We start from the raw sequence: 7,500 nt of genomic DNA, 5'->3' as shown, positions 1-7,500 counted from the left end.
GCTCTGGGGTTTCCGCTCTCCCTCTCTCACTCTCTCTCCTGCTCCCTGGCCGAGCCGCCTGGGAGGACGAGGGTCGAGGGGGAAGGCAACGGTCGGGCTGGGGCACACCGCACGGTGAGAACCCCCTTCGCCTGCCTCCACACCTCTGTCGTCCTCCCCACTGACGTAGGGGCTCGGGAAAAGACTGGAAATCGCGAAGCTCGGCAGTGGCGCGGAGAGGCCACCCACCGCCGCCGCTGTCGCCACCGCCGCGGAGGCCGCCCTTTCGGACACGAGGGGCAGCGCGAGCCTCCGCTGGCCGGGTACGCATCTGGAAGAAAAGGGCCGCCCTCGGAGAAGATCGCTGTGCTTCCCCGCACAGGGAGCGATTCGGACGACGGGCCCCCACGCCTGGCTGGGTGGGCGCCCCGCCGTTCGCCCGTACGGGTCGTCGGACCACTGCCTTCGCTCGGTTCGGGTCAAACTCCCCACGGCTCGGCCACCTCCGCAGACGGGAGGCGAGGCCGGCATGCGCGCCCAAAGATAGGTGTCGGAAGCCCGGGGGTAGAGGAGGAAGGGGACCGCTCACCTTAAGCCAGCACGGGCTCCAAAGCCCGGGCCGAGCGAGCGGCGCCACCTCCCCACCCGGGAGCGCTGCGCCAGATCGATCGGAGGAAGAGCAGGGGTGCATGTAGGGACTTGCCCAAGTACGGAGGCTGCAAACCCCTGTCGTCGGGAGATACGTGCCCACGAGTCCTGGAAGCGCGACTCGGGTACAGGCGCCCTTGCGGGGGGGTACTGGATGTGGAACAGCACTGGGGTCGAAGCCACAAAAGCATCCGCCCTCATGGAGCCTCTCCTCGGCCTAAAAATCCAGATTTTAGCCTTGACGGCGCCCCCATGTGGAGAACCAGGGCCCGCGGGGGGGTCTGGCCAGGCTCACTTCAACCCAGGAACACCTCTCTGACTTGGGATAGGCGACCGGCAAAAGTCCCCCCACGCAGCTGCGGAAGCCTGGGTTCAGCCAAGGTGCAGACCTCCAGCCGAACAGGGACTCATAGCCAAAACGCATACCCAGGCCTACGGAGGTGAAAACCAGCTTAAATGAGTCGAAATGTGTCGGGGCTGAGAGGTACCTCTCTCTCATATATTCTGCCGGTGGTGTGCAAAACTGGGTCTTTGCATGGAGTGTCACCCTATACCCACTTTAGGGACGCATGCAAAAAAGTGCCCGATCGCCTGGAACTGTCAGGCGGATTCGGCTCCCTGGAATTTCCTCATTCTGGTTCTTTTTCACTTTTTGTCTCTTTTGCGACATCTAGTGGGCAGGCTGCATTACTGCAACCGGGGACACCTCAAAACGCTTGGAACTGGGGAGCGGGCTCAATTTACAAACGTTTTGCGGGTCCTGGAAGTCAAAATTGTGACTTCTGAAAACGACTAAGTATCAAGGACTCATCGCGCGAATCGCTCTGGAACTGAAATCGGATGCGCGCACTGACATGCTCCCCTCTCTGGAAGTCTGACACAAGTTGAAAAATTTTCTAAGTCCCCAAAAATTTTTTTTTTCAACTTTTTTTCAATTTTCCCCCTGTGGGATATATATTTTACCCACACTTTTGGAGCCCTCCTGGGATGCCCTCTAACATACTAGAACCTCATTTTGTGGAAGTTTTCACAAAATTGTGAAATTTTCAAAAAAGTCAGAAATTTTGCAAAAACGACTAAGTATCAAGGACTCATCGCGCGAATCGCTCTGGAACTGAAATCGGATGCGCGCACTGACACGCTCCCCTGTCTGGAAGTCTGACAAAAGTTGAAAAATTTTCTAAGTCCCCAAAAATTTTTTTTTTCAACTTTTTTTCAATTTTCCCCCTGTGGGATATATATTTTACCCACACTTTTGGAGCCCTCCTGGGATGCCCTCTAACATACTAGAACCTCATTTTGTGGAAGTTTTCACAAAATTGTGAAATTTTCCAAAAAGTCAGAAATTTTGCAAAAACGACTAAGTATCAAGGACTCATCGCGCGAATCGCTCTGGAACTGAAATCGGATGCGCGCACTGACACGCTCCCCTGTCTGGAAGTCTGACAAAAGTTGAAAAATTTTCTAAGTCCCCAAAAATTTTTTTTTTCAACTTTTTTTCAATTTTCCCCCTGTGGGATATATATTTTACCCACACTTTTGGAGCCCTCCTGGGATGCCCTCTAACATACTAGAACCTCATTTTGTGGAAGTTTTCACAAAATTGTGAAATTTTCAAAAAGTCAGAAATTTTGCCAAAAACGACTAAGTATCAAGGACTCATCGCGCGAATCGCTCTGGAACTGAAATCGGATGCGCGCACTGACACGCTCCCCTGTCTGGAAGTCTGACACATGTGTGAAAATTTTCTAAGTCCCCAAAAATTTTTTTTTTCAACTTTTTTTCAATTTTCCCCCTGTGGGATATATATTTTACCCACACTTTTGGAGCCCTCCTGGGATGCCCTCTAACATACTAGAACCTCATTTTGTGGAAGTTTTCACAAAATTGTGAAATTTTCAAAAAGTCAGAAATTTTGCCAAAAACGACTAAGTATCAAGGACTCATCGCGCGAATCGCTCTGGAACTGAAATCGGATGCGCGCACTGACACGCTCCCCTGTCTGGAAGTCTGACAAAAGTTGAAAAATTTTCTAAGTCCCCAAAAATTTTTTTTTTCAACTTTTTTTCAATTTTCCCCCTGTGGGATATATATTTTACCCACACTTTTGGAGCCCTCCTGGGATGCCCTCTAACATACTAGAACCTCATTTTGTGGAAGTTTTCACAAAATTGTGAAATTTTCCAAAAAGTCAGAAATTTTGCAAAAACGACTAAGTATCAAGGACTCATCGCGCGAATCGCTCTGGAACTGAAATCGGATGCGCGCACTGACACGCTCCCCTGTCTGGAAGTCTGACAAAAGTTGAAAAATTTTCTAAGTCCCCAAAAATTTTTTTTTTCAACTTTTTTTCAATTTTCCCCCTGTGGGATATATATTTTACCCACACTTTTGGAGCCCTCCTGGGATGCCCTCTAACATACTAGAACCTCATTTTGTGGAAGTTTTCACAAAATTGTGAAATTTTCCAAAAAGTCAGAAATTTTGCAAAAACGACTAAGTATCAAGGACTCATCGCGCGAATCGCTCTGGAACTGAAATCGGATGCGCGCACTGACACGCTCCCCTGTCTGGAAGTCTGACAAAAGTTGAAAAATTTTCTAAGTCCCCAAAAATTTTTTTTTTCAACTTTTTTTCAATTTTCCCCCTGTGGGATATATATTTTACCCACACTTTTGGAGCCCTCCTGGGATGCCCTCTAACATACTAGAACCTCATTTTGTGGAAGTTTTCACAAAATTGTGAAATTTTCCAAAAAGTCAGAAATTTTGCAAAAACGACTAAGTATCAAGGACTCATCGCGCGAATCGCTCTGGAACTGAAATCGGATGCGCGCACTGACATGCTCCCCTCTCTGGAAGTCTGACACATGTGTGAAAATTTTCTAAGTCCCCAAAAATTTTTTTTTTCAACTTTTTTTCAATTTTCCCCCTGTGGGATATATATTTTACCCACACTTTTGGAGCCCTCCTGGGATGCCCTCTAACATACTAGAACCTCATTTTGTGGAAGTTTTCACAAAATTGTGAAATTTTCCAAAAAGTCAGAAATTTTGCAAAAACGACTAAGTATCAAGGACTCATCGCGCGAATCGCTCTGGAACTGAAATCGGATGCGCGCACTGACACGCTCCCCTGTCTGGAAGTCTGACAAAAGTTGAAAAATTTTCTAAGTCCCCAAAAATTTTTTTTTTCAACTTTTTTTCAATTTTCCCCCTGTGGGATATATATTTTACCCACACTTTTGGAGCCCTCCTGGGATGCCCTCTAACATACTAGAACCTCATTTTGTGGAAGTTTTCACAAAATTGTGAAATTTTCCAAAAAGTCAGAAATTTTGCAAAAACGACTAAGTATCAAGGACTCATCGCGCGAATCGCTCTGGAACTGAAATCGGATGCGCGCACTGACACGCTCCCCTGTCTGGAAGTCTGACAAAAGTTGAAAAATTTTCTAAGTCCCCAAAAATTTTTTTTTTCAACTTTTTTTCAATTTTCCCCCTGTGGGATATATATTTTACCCACACTTTTGGAGCCCTCCTGGGATGCCCTCTAACATACTAGAACCTCATTTTGTGGAAGTTTTCACAAAATTGTGAAATTTTCCAAAAAGTCAGAAATTTTGCAAAAACGACTAAGTATCAAGGACTCATCGCGCGAATCGCTCTGGAACTGAAATCGGATGCGCGCACTGACATGCTCCCCTCTCTGGAAGTCTGACACATGTGTGAAAATTTTCTAAGTCCCCAAAAATTTTTTTTTTCAACTTTTTTTCAATTTTCCCCCTGTGGGATATATATTTTACCCACACTTTTGGAGCCCTCCTGGGATGCCCTCTAACATACTAGAACCTCATTTTGTGGAAGTTTTCACAAAATTGTGAAATTTTCAAAAAGTCAGAAATTTTGCCAAAAACGACTAAGTATCAAGGACTCATCGCGCGAATCGCTCTGGAACTGAAATCGGATGCGCGCACTGACACGCTCCCCTGTCTGGAAGTCTGACACATGTGTGAAAATTTTCTAAGTCCCCAAAAATTTTTTTTTTCAACTTTTTTTCAATTTTCCCCCTGTGGGATATATATTTTACCCACACTTTTGGAGCCCTCCTGGGATGCCCTCTAACATACTAGAACCTCATTTTGTGGAAGTTTTCACAAAATTGTGAAATTTTCAAAAAGTCAGAAATTTTGCCAAAAACGACTAAGTATCAAGGACTCATCGCGCGAATCGCTCTGGAACTGAAATCGGATGCGCGCACTGACACGCTCCCCTGTCTGGAAGTCTGACAAAAGTTGAAAAATTTTCTAAGTCCCCAAAAATTTTTTTTTTCAACTTTTTTTCAATTTTCCCCCTGTGGGATATATATTTTACCCACACTTTTGGAGCCCTCCTGGGATGCCCTCTAACATACTAGAACCTCATTTTGTGGAAGTTTTCACAAAATTGTGAAATTTTCCAAAAAGTCAGAAATTTTGCAAAAACGACTAAGTATCAAGGACTCATCGCGCGAATCGCTCTGGAACTGAAATCGGATGCGCGCACTGACATGCTCCCCTCTCTGGAAGTCTGACACATGTGTGAAAATTTTCTAAGTCCCCAAAAATTTTTTTTTTCAACTTTTTTTCAATTTTCCCCCTGTGGGATATATATTTTACCCACACTTTTGGAGCCCTCCTGGGATGCCCTCTAACATACTAGAACCTCATTTTGTGGAAGTTTTCACAAAATTGTGAAATTTTCAAAAAGTCAGAAATTTTGCCAAAAACGACTAAGTATCAAGGACTCATCGCGCGAATCGCTCTGGAACTGAAATCGGATGCGCGCACTGACACGCTCCCCTGTCTGGAAGTCTGACAAAAGTTGAAAAATTTTCTAAGTCCCCAAAAATTTTTTTTTTCAACTTTTTTTCAATTTTCCCCCTGTGGGATATATATTTTACCCACACTTTTGGAGCCCTCCTGGGATGCCCTCTAACATACTAGAACCTCATTTTGTGGAAGTTTTCACAAAATTGTGAAATTTTCCAAAAAGTCAGAAATTTTGCAAAAACGACTAAGTATCAAGGACTCATCGCGCGAATCGCTCTGGAACTGAAATCGGATGCGCGCACTGACACGCTCCCCTGTCTGGAAGTCTGACAAAAGTTGAAAAATTTTCTAAGTCCCCAAAAATTTTTTTTTTCAACTTTTTTTCAATTTTCCCCCTGTGGGATATATATTTTACCCACACTTTTGGAGCCCTCCTGGGATGCCCTCTAACATACTAGAACCTCATTTTGTGGAAGTTTTCACAAAATTGTGAAATTTTCAAAAAGTCAGAAATTTTGCCAAAAACGACTAAGTATCAAGGACTCATCGCGCGAATCGCTCTGGAACTGAAATCGGATGCGCGCACTGACACGCTCCCCTGTCTGGAAGTCTGACAAAAGTTGAAAAATTTTCTAAGTCCCCAAAAATTTTTTTTTTCAACTTTTTTTCAATTTTCCCCCTGTGGGATATATATTTTACCCACACTTTTGGAGCCCTCCTGGGATGCCCTCTAACATACTAGAACCTCATTTTGTGGAAGTTTTCACAAAATTGTGAAATTTTCCAAAAAGTCAGAAATTTTGCAAAAACGACTAAGTATCAAGGACTCATCGCGCGAATCGCTCTGGAACTGAAATCGGATGCGCGCACTGACACGCTCCCCTGTCTGGAAGTCTGACAAAAGTTGAAAAATTTTCTAAGTCCCCAAAAATTTTTTTTTTCAACTTTTTTTCAATTTTCCCCCTGTGGGATATATATTTTACCCACACTTTTGGAGCCCTCCTGGGATGCCCTCTAACATACTAGAACCTCATTTTGTGGAAGTTTTCACAAAATTGTGAAATTTTCCAAAAAGTCAGAAATTTTGCAAAAACGACTAAGTATCAAGGACTCATCGCGCGAATCGCTCTGGAACTGAAATCGGATGCGCGCACTGACATGCTCCCCTCTCTGGAAGTCTGACACATGTGTGAAAATTTTCTAAGTCCCCAAAAATTTTTTTTTTCAACTTTTTTTCAATTTTCCCCCTGTGGGATATATATTTTACCCACACTTTTGGAGCCCTCCTGGGATGCCCTCTAACATACTAGAACCTCATTTTGTGGAAGTTTTCACAAAATTGTGAAATTTTCAAAAAGTCAGAAATTTTGCCAAAAACGACTAAGTATCAAGGACTCATCGCGCGAATCGCTCTGGAACTGAAATCGGATGCGCGCACTGACATGCTCCCCTCTCTGGAAGTCTGACACATGTGTGAAAATTTTCTAAGTCCCCAAAAATTTTTTTTTTCAACTTTTTTTCAATTTTCCCCCTGTGGGATATATATTTTACCCACACTTTTGGAGCCCTCCTGGGATGCCCTCTAACATACTAGAACCTCATTTTGTGGAAGTTTTCACAAAATTGTGAAATTTTCAAAAAGTCAGAAATTTTGCCAAAAACGACTAAGTATCAAGGACTCATCGCGCGAATCGCTCTGGAACTGAAATCGGATGCGCGCACTGACACGCTCCCCTGTCTGGAAGTCTGACACATGTGTGAAAATTTTCTAAGTCCCCAAAAATTTTTTTTTTCAACTTTTTTTCAATTTTCCCCCTGTGGGATATATATTTTACCCACACTTTTGGAGCCCTCCTGGGATGCCCTCTAACATACTAGAACCTCATTTTGTGGAAGTTTTCACAAAATTGTGAAATTTTCAAAAAGTCAGAAATTTTGCCAAAAACGACTAAGTATCAAGGACTCATCGCGCGAATCGCTCTGGAACTGAAATCGGATGCGCGCACTGACACGCTCCCCTGTCTGGAAGTCTGACAAAAGTTGAAAAATTTTCTAAGTCCCCAAA

The sequence above is a fragment of the Phyllobates terribilis genome, unplaced genomic scaffold (genome assembly GCF_046119375.1).
Source record: "Phyllobates terribilis strain yellow unplaced genomic scaffold, ASM4611937v1 Scaffold_2412__1_contigs__length_133766, whole genome shotgun sequence".
Taxonomy (NCBI): Eukaryota; Metazoa; Chordata; class Amphibia; order Anura; family Dendrobatidae; genus Phyllobates; species Phyllobates terribilis.
Note: the sequence above shows the minus strand (reverse complement) of the source record.